Source organism: Lissotriton vulgaris, chromosome 11 (assembly GCF_964263255.1).
Source record: "Lissotriton vulgaris chromosome 11, aLisVul1.2, whole genome shotgun sequence".
Taxonomy (NCBI): Eukaryota; Metazoa; Chordata; class Amphibia; order Caudata; family Salamandridae; genus Lissotriton; species Lissotriton vulgaris.
The window spans coordinates 125,420,434-125,434,756 of NC_141699.1; the positions used below are offsets into that span (position 1 = coordinate 125,420,434).

General features: G+C 50.6%; 1 protein-coding gene across 3 annotated transcripts in view; it reads right to left on the reverse strand.

The window, feature by feature from the left end:
• PRKAB1 (protein kinase AMP-activated non-catalytic subunit beta 1) overlaps positions 1 to 14,323 on the reverse strand; it is an 81,858-nt gene that overhangs the window by 48,789 nt on the left and 18,746 nt on the right. The gene's annotated exons all lie outside the window — the stretch shown is intronic.

Consider the following 14,323-nt stretch of genomic DNA (forward strand, 5'->3'; position numbering starts at 1 on the left):
GACAGATGAACCTAAGTGCAATTTTACTGTGAAGGTATTTAACCTACCACATGCAGATGCGTACCAACGTGACTTACAATGGCCCAAATTAGCAAGAGTCAAACTTATTGTGAAAAGATAAATAAATGGACAGACCTACATTTGTTTTTAAGGCCCCTGTAGGCCTTTCAAATTAACAGCATTAACAAACATGTTGGCCAAGCCCATTCAGGAGATGTGGGAACCAGGACTACCATTTCTACAACATTAACTGAATTCAAGTTGATCGCCTGCAATTGGAGTGGTACTCAAAATACCTCTTACACTGGGGAAAAAGGCACCAATCTACACATTTTAGAAAATTGCAAACTACAAGTTACGTCGACAGTTGCTGGCCTGTTACAGAACGAAGAGCTTGCATTGGCAGAAGTATTTTACTTGACAGTGCAGATTCTGCAGGTCATGGATCAAGGTCAGTGGCAGATGATAAAAGCAAATACCCGCAAGTGGGTGCCGAGGGAGAAAAAGCACAAGGGAGACAGCTGGAAAACACATGCACTCTCCTGGAGTGCTTTACAAAAAGTAGTTTCCTCAAAGACAGCAGTGGAAGCACAGAAAGAAGACAGCTAATCAAATATGGCAAGGAGGCCATGTTTAATGGGACAGAACATCACACTTGGATAGGCAGAAACAAGCAAGTCCATGAACACAAAACAAGCAAATAAGAGAGACAACAAAACAAGCCAGTGGTAAGCAATGGGTGGGCTCTAAGCACTGCTTCGTTTTTTGGAAGGCCGCAATATGGGCGAGCGGTGTGTCGCAGCGCCCAGTGCTGCTGACTCCAGACCACGAGGCTCGAGGTTCGATCCCTGGCGCTGGGTGCAGCTCAACTCAACACAAATGTGACTCTGGGCAATAGCTCACTTAATTCCCCCAGACGGCCCCCAGTGCCTTGAAACTCTTAATGGGTGACATGCTTGCGCTGTATAAATTATTATTATTGTGTTAAGCTTGACCTAAAAAACACAAAAGGGGAAAGAGAAGGACAGGTAAAAGTGACAAAAGGAAAACGCAGGGATGAAAAAGAACATTCAAGCGTATGATAAAAAAAGCACGGAGTGCCTGGTGGTGAATTAAAGAAGCACGAGGTGGCGTCATACCTATGCATCCTTATTATTCTGCACCACACCTTTGGATAGCGCTGGCCGCGTGCTTCTGAGCAATACTCAGAAGTCCGACCTGTCTGGGAAAAAGCAGCAATATGCAACATCATATTTAGTAACTACGCAAAGGAAACTCCCCCCTCTCAAACCCCACCCCCTCCCTCCTGAGCCCCTCCCCCACCAGCCCCTGTCCAGTGCTCAGAACATCTCCCAGCTGACTGAATACCTAGGCCGGTGAAGTCCTGCCAGTGGCGAGTGTCTTAAGGGTCTGTGGTCGTTGGCTCAGTAAGACGCAATAAACGAAGGTAACGGGGACATGTGATTTCTGTGAATTCCGTAAGCAGCAGGGATCGAAATAGCTGCCAAAGTTCTTCAAATTGGTCTCTATCCCCAGCCAAAGTGAGGGACAATTTTTCCATACCCAGCACGTGCCACATCCTGTGAAGCCAACCTGTGGTGGAGGGAATTGTGGTGGTGCGCCTATGTGTGAGGATGTTTTGCAGCACCTAATGCAATGGCTATTTGGCATCCCCTACGAGAACGCAATGGATATGTCAATGCGTTTGGGAAACCCAGCAGAACGTATGCGGGGAAGCGTGGTATGCCAGTTTTGAAATGGTTATCTACTTCGTCAAGTATGTGCGTCCAATATGATTGGAGGTGCAGGTATTCCCATAATAAGTGTACCAGGTTGCCTACTTGGCCGCAACCTCTCCAACAGAGCCTATCCATGGTGTGATCCATCTCGTGCAATCGCCCCGGGGTGTAATACCAGTATGTGGTGATTTTCGTGAATGTCTCAGTGAGCCCCGTATGATACGCAGAATGACGCGCTCTGTAAGAAATCCCTCCCCATTCTTTGTGGTTGAGGGCCATGCCCAGCTCGCTCTCACAACGTTCTCGGCCTGGATTGTGGGTGTGTGTAGGTGGTGTCTGGATCATCTTATCGATGTCCAAGATAAGTTTGGCGTCTGAGGTGCGTGATTTTAGCCACCGTTCATATGGTGTGAGACGTCTCTCCGCGGTCTCCTGGACTTGTGGTTGTAGCGCCCAGTGCCTCACCTGGAGGTATCGCATGCGTTCTGACTCGGGGAAGCCGTATTCCTGTCTGAAGAGTGGAAAAGGGAGCACCCCGTCCGGGCCGTAGACATGATATAAGAACCGGCAGCCCGCTGGGCGCCAGTGCGCAAAAGTCCCTTTCTCCATACCCAGGGTAAAGTCCGGGTTGCCCACCAGTGGCGTAAGCGGGGAGGGAAACGTGGTCAGTTCATGGGTGCTATTGGTAGCATCCCAGACCTCCAGGGCCACCCGGGTAACGTGGGAAGCGTAGAGGTTTGCCGGCCTGTGCATCTTCGGAAGGAAGGGGATCGCCTGTAGTGGATGTCCTGCCACCGCCTGATCCTGAAAATGCCAGTGCTTTTCAGATTTCCACCTGCTCCACTCTACTAAATAACGTAGCTGCACCGCCTGGTAATGTTTATGCAGATCAGGGATGCCCAGCCCTCCGGCCTCCGGGGCCAGCATGGCAATCGTCCTCTTCAATCTGGGCCTCCTGCCTTGCCAGATAAACTGGGCTAGGTCCGCCTCTGTTTGCCGAATCCATCCAGTGGGAGGTCGCAGCGGCAGGGCCCGGAAAAGGTAGAGGATTTGTGGCAGGATGGTCATTTTGACCGCAGCTATTCTTCCCAACCAGGAGAGAGGAAGATGTCTCCAGCGGTTCAGTACCTCCCGGATCCGCTTGCGGAGGGTAGCGTAGTTTGCCACCTCCATGCTGGCAAGTGTAGGGGCGAGCAGAATCCCCAAATAGGGAACAGTATCAGACGCCCACTGAATGGAGAGGAGGTTCTGCAGGAAAGCCCTGGTGGAAGTGGAGTGGGACAAGTCCAACGCAGTGGACTTATCTGTGTTAATTTTAAACCCAGCCACCGCAGCAAAGGCGTCAAGCTCGGCAATGCAGGCCGGAAGAGCAGTGTGTGTGATCTAGGGAGATCAGTATGTCATCAGCCTAGAGACTGATGGTATGTGTGTTGCTGCCAAACTTTATTCCGGTTTCGTCCTGGTTTTGACGTATCCTTTGAGCGAATGGTTCCATGTATAGGGCAAATAGAAGGGGCGACAGCAGGCATCCCTGCCTCGTCCCTCTCCCAATCGCAAAACCGGTCGAGCTGTAGCCATTAACCCGCACCACTGCGGTGGGGGATCTATAACAATTAAAGATAAGGGTACGGAACTTCTCCCCAATCCCACCCTTGGCCAGAACCAGTTCTAGATAGGGCCAGTGTACTCGGTCGAACGCTTTCTCAGCGTCGACTGCCAGCATCATACGCTCCCCCGGTATGCGGGAGGCTTTTCGATCAAGTGGACCACCCGCTTGGTGTTATCCTCTGTCTGCCGTTCAGGGATAAAGCCCGCCTGATCTGGGTCAACGAGGCCTGGTAGATGGGGGCTAGACGTGCCGCTAGAATGCCAGTATATAGTTTGAGGTCGAGGTTGAGGAGCGAGATCGGCCTGTAGGCTCCGCATTTAGTCCTGTCCTTCCCAGGTTGAAGGTATTAAAAAGGCGGGTGAGGAGTGGGGCCAGAGTGGTGCAGAAGGTCTTATAAAAAATGGAGGAAAAACTGTCCGGCCCTGGTGCTTTCCCTACTTTGAGCCGGGCAATAGCGGCAACCATCTCCTCAACGCGGATATCCCTCTCCAGATACTCCTTCTGTACCGGGGCGAGGGAAGGGAGCGTGCCCGAGGCGAAGTAAAGCTCTGCGGCCAGCACATTCGGGGGGTGGGGGGTGGCCCCCGGAGTATAGCTTGGCATAGAAATTGCAGAATGTCTCCGCAATCTGCGCATCGTCTGACACTTTGGACCCCCCTGACCGGTATATCTCCTTCACTTTCTGTTGTTGCCGCGCCACCCGCAACCGATTGGCCAGCAGGCGGCCGCATCTATCTCCACCGGTATAATAGGCGTGTTTGAGTCTCAGCGCAGCGTATTCTGCGCGGTCCATATCAGAGCTGCTAGAAGTTGCCATGCCACCTTAAGTGGTTTCCATATTCTGGGGGCCCCAGTCCGTTGGTGCATTTGTTCTAATTTATGCACCCTTTGAGTAAGCTCGTCCCGCTTGTCTTGCCTAGCTCGGTTTTCCGCGGAGGAGAAAGCAATAAATTACCCGCGGAGTACTGCCTTCAAGGCAGCCCATTGAGTCGCGAGAGTGGTGTCGGAGTTGGCATTGTGGGTCAGGTAATCTTGTATAGCGGTCTGAATAGGTTTTACTACGTCTTTTCTGTGTAGTAGTGTATCGCGGAGTTGCCACACTCTAGGGGGGTATGATGCAGGTGATAGGGCGAGTGTTGTGGTGAATGGTGCGTGGTCCGACAGCGAAATGACCCCTATGTCTGTAGATGTAGCAAGAGTGCACACCGGTCCTGTAGCTAAAAAGTGATCTAATCGGGCATAGGTTTTGTGTGCGTTGGAATAGTAGGAGCACTCCCTCTTGTATGGATGGCTTAGGTGCCACAGATCATGAAGGTCGAGGTTTTTCAGTCTCTCTGTACAAGTGGAGGATAGTGTCCATGCCTGGTGAGTGTGTTGGCCTGACCTGTCAAGGACCGAGTCAAAGACCATATTCATGTCTCCTCCCAGTATGATATGCCTATCTGATGTAGCTGTGACGTCGGTGAGGGCTGAGTGAAGGAAATGTTCCTGGCCCTCGTTGGGGCAGTACAAGGAGACAATCGTGAACTTGAGGCCGCCCAAAGCAACGCAGTAGGTCAGCAGTCTGCCTCGCAGTTTCGCACTCTTATGAAGGACTTCTCCCTTGAAGTGTCGTGCCACCAGAATCGCCACCCCTGCAGTTTTAGTAGGGCCAGAAGAGAAGTATTGTCCCTGTAATTTGCGTGAACGGAGTCTATGGCAATCTCGAGCCAACAGGTGTGTCTCCTGAAGCAGACAAATGTCTGCTTGCGCGTTGTCCAAGTAGGAAAGGACCGCCCGTCTCTTGACCAGGTAATTAAGACCCCGCACATTTCGGGTCAGTATCTTAAGGGTTTTGGGCGTCATGATGTGTAGTGGAATAGGGCATGGTTGCGTCGTCTGTCAGGTGACCTCTGGCAGAGAGAAGGAAAAGGGTTCCCCAGATGACGCCTATCGGCCTGTGCGGGAATGAGACCTAGAGTAAAGAGACAAAAATGGAGCACTGGACTACCCACCCTCCCCGCCTCCCCCACCCCTCCTTATCCCCTCCCCCATTCCTCGTCCCCTCCCCTCCCTTCCCAGATCCCCCAACTGCAATTCCCCTCCCTATCTGCCCCCATTTCCCACCCCTCGTCGCAGCATCTATCCCAACTTGTCCCAACCCTCCCCTACTCCCCCCACCCGAAACCCAACTCCATGTCCCAGAAAAACGGCATTGTTCCAGTCCTGCCCATCCGCAGCGCAGGGCTGTGGTAAAGTACTTACAAAACATGCAGTCACATTGCTGCCCATCGCCCCTCCATCCGCCCCCTGGACCCATGCTAGAACAAAGCTGTAACAAGCTCCCCCTTTGAAGATGCTCAATCTGCAGATGCAGTGTCCTTGACAATTTCTTGAATGGTATTGACCCGCTCTCTCTCTTAATGGTCAGTGCGTCTGGCTTCAAATTCGGCGGTGATGACCGTCGCCTGGTGACTTGCTGCTATCCATCCCTGGTGGGTTTCCGGGAGGCTTTAAGTGGTGGGCACTCCTCCTTCTGGTCGATGCCAAGCAAGGTGCACGTCTCCTGAAGGGAGCGCCGTTGGTGCTGAGCGCCGTCCCATTTAAAGATGAGGCGGAATGGGTGACCCCAGGAGTAGGGAACCTCTTTACTTCTCAAGAAGTCCGTGACGACTTTAAAAGCTTTGCGTTTTTGAAGCGTGATTGCTGACAAATCTTGATAGAGCGCCACCGGGTGATCGCGGAACCTCAGGGGCTGCTGCTTTCGAGCTTCTGTAAGGATACGCTCCTTGAGGGGAAAGTCTGGCAGAAAAGCTAAAATGTCCGGGGGAGGGCAGGTTGACCGGCGCGCCGGTCCCACTCTATGCGTGCATCAATTCTAATTTCAAAGTTGGTTGATTCCCTTAGGATCTCCTGGAAGAGGGTCTGCAGGTAACTGGCCGCGACCGACCCTTCTTCTTATGATGGCACCCATCTGACCCTTATGTTGTTCCGCGCACCCCTCTGACCCTTATGTTGTTCCGCCTGGACCTGTTCTCCAAATCTTCCGCATGGGCTTGGAGGTCTATGTGCTACTCCTTCAGGCGCAATACCTCCTGCTGTAGCTGCTCCACTTCTTCACTACGAGTGTGGTCCGTTTCCTCTATGGCGGCCACCCGTTCTCCTAGGCCATCCACCTCCCTTCTGATCTCACGAACTTCCCCGGCGACTTCTTGTTTTAGTGCGTGAAATTCATCCCGGAGAGAGTTAAAAAGAGCCTTAAGGAAGGATTTAGTTATGGGCACCTCGCCCTCTGTGGAGTCAGTAGACTGACGACCCCGGGGATGCCAGTCCCCTGTCTACCTTGGTCTGTCCTTTGTTCAGCATCTCCGGGAGCATGCGCTCCCCCTTCTTGCGTTGGCCCGCCATGGGGCACTTCCCGAGGGGGCACAGCTCACTCCGGTGTTAGAGCTCCGGCCCTGGTTCTGGATCGGTCCCCTGTGACCACCAGTCTCTCCACTGTGTGTGATGGGGTCTTTGCGGCCGCTATTGTCAGTCTCTACCGGGGTATCCGGCGCTTGGTCCCCCCGGGGCGTCTGGTGTTGCTGGCGGGGGTGTGGGGCCCCCCAGTGTTTGCAGGTGGGCACCCCCTGGTCTCCGGCCCGTGTCGTCGATGTAGGGTCTGTCACCCAAGCTGTTGCTCCCCCCGCTGCGCCTCACCTCAACTTTGCTCCGAGCCCGTGAATAATAGGATAATAGGGCTCTTAGCGTGTCCGGTCGGAGGGTGCTGCCCTCTCTCCATGTGGCGTAGGTCTCTCGGGTCGGCGTCTGTTTCCGGCTTCCCCCTTCGGTGATCGCTGGACCTCTGGAGCGCCCCAGACGCTGACGGCTGTACGGCGTGGGTCTGCTGTTGAGTTACTGCAGAGGTCGGGCGGTCTGTAGTTGCCGCAGGGCCCGGATCTCTCCCTCCGGGCGCCGCTAAAGTCTCCCCTGGGGTGTGCTGCTTGGGGTGGGTAGGCTGCTGCAGGGCCCCGCTCAGCCGACTGGCCGTGCGCCCCGGAGCCCCCGTTGACGTATCGCAGGCCCGCCCGTGGAGCCACTCGTTATGGGCCGGCCCGATCTCACCTGGCACTAGGCCAGACTGCTAAAATTCAACTCACATTTCGTAATGGCGCAACAGAAAGGGAGGGTGGTTTGTGATTGGCCGGGTAGCAGTTACATGGCAGGGTGGGACACAAGATGGGTTCTCTCTAAAGCAGCTTTGACCACTATATGGCGACCTGGTCCGCCTTTCTATGAGCGAAAAAATAGCTGAGCAATTTGAACATTTCATCATTCCTGGGATTTCGTTTGAAACTCTGGGTTGATAATGCAGTATGGAGGCAGCCAAGGCCTTCCTAGCTCGCATCAAGGGTGAAACTGAGACAGATACTGCTCCTTCAAAGTCAAATGTGTGAAGTGCCTCGGATCAGGTGGAGGCTCCCCAACTTTGGTGTTTTGGAAACAGCCTAGTCAGCGGGACTGGGCGGGGGGGGGGGGGGGGGGGGGGGGTATGGGGACTTGTGTGACGGGAGCAGGTTCCTCATTGAGCTAATCTGGTGCTTTTTCATGGTGTTTTTTTCACTTTCTATGTTCCTTTCTTCCAACGTGCTCCACAAGCTGACTTTAGAGAATTACGTTATTTTTGATCCTTACGTGCATGAACAAAATGATAAATATTTTGAAGCCTCGCCTTGATGGTATTGAACTATTTCTGTGTGGTAAAATTGTTTTATTGTGGGTACTACACTAATGGTATTTTCAATAACCTGAATTTACCAAAAAAGCAATTGCCCCCTGGAGCTGGTTGATTTGTACAAGGTTTCAAATAAGGACAGTAATTGGTAAGAACTTCGATAACAGGCAGATATAAGTAACAGTTGGCTTCGTGCAAGTCTGAGCAACGGGAAATGTGTCTTCAGCGTCAGACTAAACTAACAAGAATGAATAATTGGCAGTTTCAATTGAGAATTCTCTTGCTTCAGAATTCCCTTATAAATGGGAATCTGTAAGTGAGATCTGCTATGTCGGAGTATAGTGACAGCTAATAACGCAAGCCTGTTATTCAGACTTCTCCGAGACCTATAAGGCTTCCCTCATAAGCAAATGATAACATACTTTCAGTAAGGCTTACTCACAGCATTGCTGTTTGACCAAAACTAGTTTTCTTTTGTTTATTTTACTTGTGTTTCAACATAGTTGTACGTCCAAAGATATAATTTATAGCTCACCAAACACACAAAAGGCGATGGGAGGATGCTTGCAATAAGTCTAACCATTGGCAAACATCACGGGTAGCAAGCCAACTCATCATGCTTTTGCCCACCATGCTACCTCAGATTAGACCCAGCCAAACGCAAAGCAGTCTTGGTCCTGCTCCAATGGGAACAGTCCAGCCCAAATTGTTAAGCCAGGCCCTCTCGGAACGGAACACAAGCAACAAAGGACGGTTTTCGCTCCGTTTGGGGCTCTTCAGTCAGATGTAGCTTAATTCCAATGGCACAGCGAGCAAAGGACCCACGTCTGGGCATACCATGGTCACTTAAGGTGGTACATCGAACACACAAAAGGTGAAGGGAGGATGTTTGCAATAAGTGTAACTCCTGCCAATCCGTTTTTTTGCCCACCTTGCCACCTCAGATTAGACCTAGCCATATGCAAGTCAGTCTTGGTCCTACTCCAACGGGAACAGTTCAGACCGACAGCCAAGCCAAAGTCCTTTCTGAGCGATTTTGAGTGGTTAGACTTATTGCAAGCATCCTCCCATCACCTTTTGTGTGTCTCCTTAGCTGCCAAATCAATTACGCAAAATAATTTATTTTTGCTAGTCTAATATATTTAAAATATACATACATATACAAATTGTGGGAGTCAAAGGAGAAATAGTTTTCACCTTTTGCTATTGGTTGTTTACAAATCCTTCCGACTCCTGTGGAGTGCTTCCATTACAATGCATTAAGGACATTTTTAATATGAAACACATAATGAAGCATCACAATTTCTGTCAGATTCAACCCTTCTGCCCGCACACATACAATCTAAACAGAAGGCTGTGTTATTGCATTTTTTTCCACACCCCACGAGGGACGCCCCATTGTCTCATAAAGATCAACAATATAATCTGCAGTCTCACAAGACTTTGGCAGGCAGTCATCTTGTGGTCAGGCTGTCCCTGATCTCAGAACACTGGATGTCTTGGTGTCACTTTATTTCTTACAATCAGCCATGTTGTCTGTCTGCTTCTCAAAGGCTAACTGGGTGTCAATCTATTTATCAAGGATAGCCTTGTTGGCATTCAACTTCTCACAGAATCGTCACACACCAACTACAAACTTCACACAATCCTTTGGTATGTCCATGTCCCTAGGTATTTCATGTCAACACAATCTTCTTGACAATCTTACTCCAATTTTGTTCTGTATGCCCAAAAGCAGTGAGATGCTTAGGGCTATGCCCCAAAGACATTTTACACACAACGTGAAGACAACTTGAGCTTCTGGTTTACTCCAGTTCTTACACACATCTTGCCCTGAATCTAACTGCTAAATCTCCATCGCTCTAGAAATAAACATCCAACGCTTTAATTTCAGACTATTTAATCCTTGCATTGGTACAGATCACAAATCTTAATCCAATGTTTTCTAGTTTGCTCATTTTTATTTTACATTTTAGAAAATGCTCTCGGTTATTCATTCAGTGCAACTAGATCTGCTACTTACACTCAGGTTTGGCTTTCAACTGGAGACAAAGAAATACTGTTCTTCTGAAGGTGAGAGTTGGTCTGGGGTTAGTGGGAGAGATTCAGCTATCTGCAAGCATTGCTTCCCTCATACAGAAATCCTGCATGAATACTAAGGGCATGGCGATGGATACCCATAGCAGAAGCTCCCAATAATATTTATTTATTAATAGAGCACATGGTTACACCGCCGGTGTGTCCCCGCGCTAGTAGCCGACTTTCAGATAGCAAAAGATTGAGAGTAAAGCAATTAAACACTCGGCTCATGGGCAAGTATCAGGAGTCTCGGGAGAGTATTCATATTTACTGGTGGGAAAGGCCAAGTCTTCAGCTTTTTATGAAAGGTCGTTTCACAGGGTTGGTTCTTATATCAACTAGTAATATATTACAATGCTTAGCTGCCAAGTATCTAAAAGACCAAACACCGATCCTAGCCTTCCTTATTCTTGGAACACTTGTGAGCGCTTTACCGACGGATCTCAGGTTTCTGCTGGGTGTGTAGGCTGTTATCATAGTTTGTAGGTACTGTGGACCTTTTTTTAGCCAAGATTCGGTGGCAGTAGCACATTGTTTAGAAAAATAATCTTTTCTCCACAGGTAGCCAGTGCAGTTTGTCTAGGGCTTTTGTTATAGGTATTCTTTTAGGGAGATTCAACACCAGGCGGGCTGCTGCTTTTTTTATCGATTGCAGCTTCATTAGCCTTTTTAGGTCTCGCCTAGACGAGACAACTTATGCAATTACTTTTGGGGGAATGTGGACAGCAGACTGTCACGAGCTTCTCCTGCCGGAGATTGTAGCTCGTGAGCGCGCACGTCGCCGTGCCTCATATTCCCATGCAAAGAAAGGCTCACGCATGCGCACATACACACACTGCATACACACACACGCACCCCCCCCTTAAACAGACGCACGCACAGACACACTCCAACAGACGCACGCGCGTACACCCCACCCCCACTCACCCCTCCTCTCCCTCAACACACTCACCTGTTCTGGCGGTGCTCGGCGGCGGTTCTGCCGCTCGGGCGGCGGTAGCGCTTTGCGGGGCTCTCTCACCACACGAGAGCCCCGCCTTCCCCATGCGCCCGGCTGCTCTTCACCCGGTCCCCCATCTCGGGACCGGGACTCGATCAGGAGCCCTCTGGGCTCCTCGGACAGTGGATTCCCTCTCGCGCCGCGATGGGGCGGGACTTCCGGTTGGGGCTGCGCTGCGATTGGCCGGCTGCCCAGTGAGCAAAGGAACTCCTCCCTGCATACAGAGACCTCCCTATTCTTTTTGCGTATCATCATCACCCCTGCTTTCATGACAGAAGGTGTAATTGAGATACCTATTGTGATAGGGTGATAAAATTCGACACGTAAACAACAATGGAGTATGAAATCCCAGTAAGGGCAGGGATTCGGAGCCTATGAGAAAAGGGCTTACCTGAGCGCGCGTCGAGCACGTGATCTGCTGGGGTGTTAATACGTCTGTTGTGATGTGCTGGGAGAAGTGAGGAGAGATGCGTTTAAGGCTGGCCGAGTCTGCAGTCGGAGTCGGGCGTAGCAAATATACATGCAGCCGAAGTATATTTGTAGCAGGACGTCGTGTGGAAACGTTCACAGTTTATTTAATTTAGCATGTGTTCGTTTCTCTGATTTGTATAGCACTGGCTTATGGCAAAAAGCCGCGTTGTAGCGCCAAGTCTCTCAAACGCCAGCAGTTTGCTTTTTCGGGACTTCGAAGCCTAGTTAACGGGTGTCTAATAAAAGGCTTTGGAACATCACAGGGTGCGGGTGTTTCTCGAGGGAACATCACAGGCGCTGTAATGCTCTTCGTGGGGACCCTGTTCTCTAATGAAAGGGAGGGACTGTCCCTGTGGGACACAGAGAGGCAGAGGAAACCCCAAGAGACACGCGCAGCTCGCTTTCTGGAACTGAGGCCTCCAACCAGGGGCAGGGACGCTAGTCTTTTCTCTCAGCAGGCACGCCATCAGCAGCGGTTCGTGTTCCGCCGCTGGATTCTTGTCAGCAACCAGGCGGCCAGCAGGTGCAGTAGCACCGGGCCCTGCAGCCACAGAGGCCAACAGGGCCCCAGTTGTAGCTGTCGTTTAGTGCTCAACAGGGAATGAGTGGCAGGGGGTAACGCAAACCCCTGCAGTGCGGGGGCGGAGGGGTTTAACCCTTCTGGGGGCCCCAGTCTTCCTCGTGGCCAAGGTATATCTGAGAGACTCGGGTCCCTCGTCACAGTCTAGGGGAGGGGGGCGTCATTTTACGTTATGCCACTGACGGAAGGGGGGGACCAGAACTCGTAGCTTTCTTTCTTCCCCTCCTTTCACTTATCTTTAGGGGCTGTAGATGCGTTACCAAGTCGAGCATTACCCACGGCTGAATGGCGAAGGATGAACAGCTCGCGAGGCTAAACGTTGGCGCTCCAGTTAACGCGGCCCTATAGTTTGTACTGCATCCTTCACAGGCCCCTAAAAAGGCTCGTCCAGTACTCCACGCATCTTTCTAATTTCACACCATGGTGGTTTTAGCCACAATAAACAGTTGCAGATGTACAAAAAAATGCAGTCACTACAGGGCGTGTGCGCCCGTCCTGTTCCGACCAGGACACTTTTAATCAGAACAGTCACGATATAATTAAAAGGGAGGCCGTGTTGCTTTAATGTGGTGCCTTAAAGTTAGCTCGATCTTCACGCATTGCAGCGGACATTCTAAATGGTCGCTACAAATTTGAGCGCGGCGATCGCTTCTGAGCCCCTCTCTTTGACATGCTCACCCATTAGGCCACAAGCATGCCAGTTTGATTAGCGAAGGCACGTCGCCATGTTCACTGCGGCAACTGGATAATCGGTGCAGCATGAATCCATGAACAACTCACACCACTAGCATGCTCACAAAAGTTGCGAGCATTCACAGTTTTTAATTGTTCATTTTACTGCTCAACACTTTGGTTTGATGCATGTTTTGACCACAAGCTCCTACAAATCGGCATAAGCACTGATCCCTTACCAATATTGACCGACCTATAGTTAAAAATAGCCACTTGTGGTAACTTGGCATAATGGGTTTTATCGACAGGTGGCATTTCCCCTCTCCGTAAAGGGTTGAACTTACACCTGTAGTGCTGCTCACTATTATGGTCAGCAGCGCTGATACTGCCCACTCCTTAATACGGGCACTGATGTTTAGAAAATAGGGGATGTACACTCAAATGAACATGCCCATTGCTCTTGGGTACCAGGCTGGACTACCTTCTCAGGCATGACCCCTGCTACTAGTTCTCTCCATAGGGCAGTGGTTCCCAAACTTTTTTGACCCGTGGCTCCCTTGCCCTAATTCGCAGTTGGCCGTGGCTCCCCCCCCATTTTTTTACCGGTGGACGGGTGGGTGGGGATGTAAGCCCGACCTCGGGAGTACTTCCTGTTGCACTCTGACTGCCCCCTCTGTCCATGCCTGTCCCCACGCCCTCAGACTGCCCCTTCCCTCCATGCCTCCTTTCTTCGTGCCCTGAGACTCCCCCTTCTATCCATGCCTCCTCCCTTTGTGCCCTGAGACAGCCCCTTCCCTCCACGCCTTCTCCCTTTGTGCCCTGAGACTGCCCCTTCCCTCCATGCCTGCTCCCTTCGCGCCCTGAGACTGCTATATACATTTACTCCTGCGTATAGGTGAATATACCAACCTCGCCCCTCCCCAAGTAACATCAGTCCATTTTTTTTAATGTCAATGGGTACCCCACACTGTACAATGGTTCTGTTCATCAATTCGTGCCACGGGCATAGCTATCAGTAGTGCAGCAGATGAAGTGGCACCAGGGCTCATGTATGTTATACTTAGGTGTGGAATGAAAAGCTGGTAATGCACCAAGGATTTGGAACAATATCCCCATATCCATCTGGACAGCCCGCACACTACATCGTCATGCAGTAACAGACCACCAGCCATCTACCCCACCTATCAAATGTTGACTGAGTCTTTGGCTTTGGCCCTGTACAGAGGTCTGCAGACATTTGGCTAAGTTTGTGCTGTATTAATACCACATACATACAGGCATAATACACTAATCAAACAAAATTGGGGAATTTTCTTAAATATAGAAGACTTGGAGAGACCTTGGCCAAACCCTTCTGCCCACTCTGTGTATAATGAAGTATTTCCTCTAAATAGAACTTCAAAATATATGTACCTATTTTATCAAGGTTATGATTTAGACTTTTTATGTTTTTCTACTATCTTCATCAATAAGGTTGCTT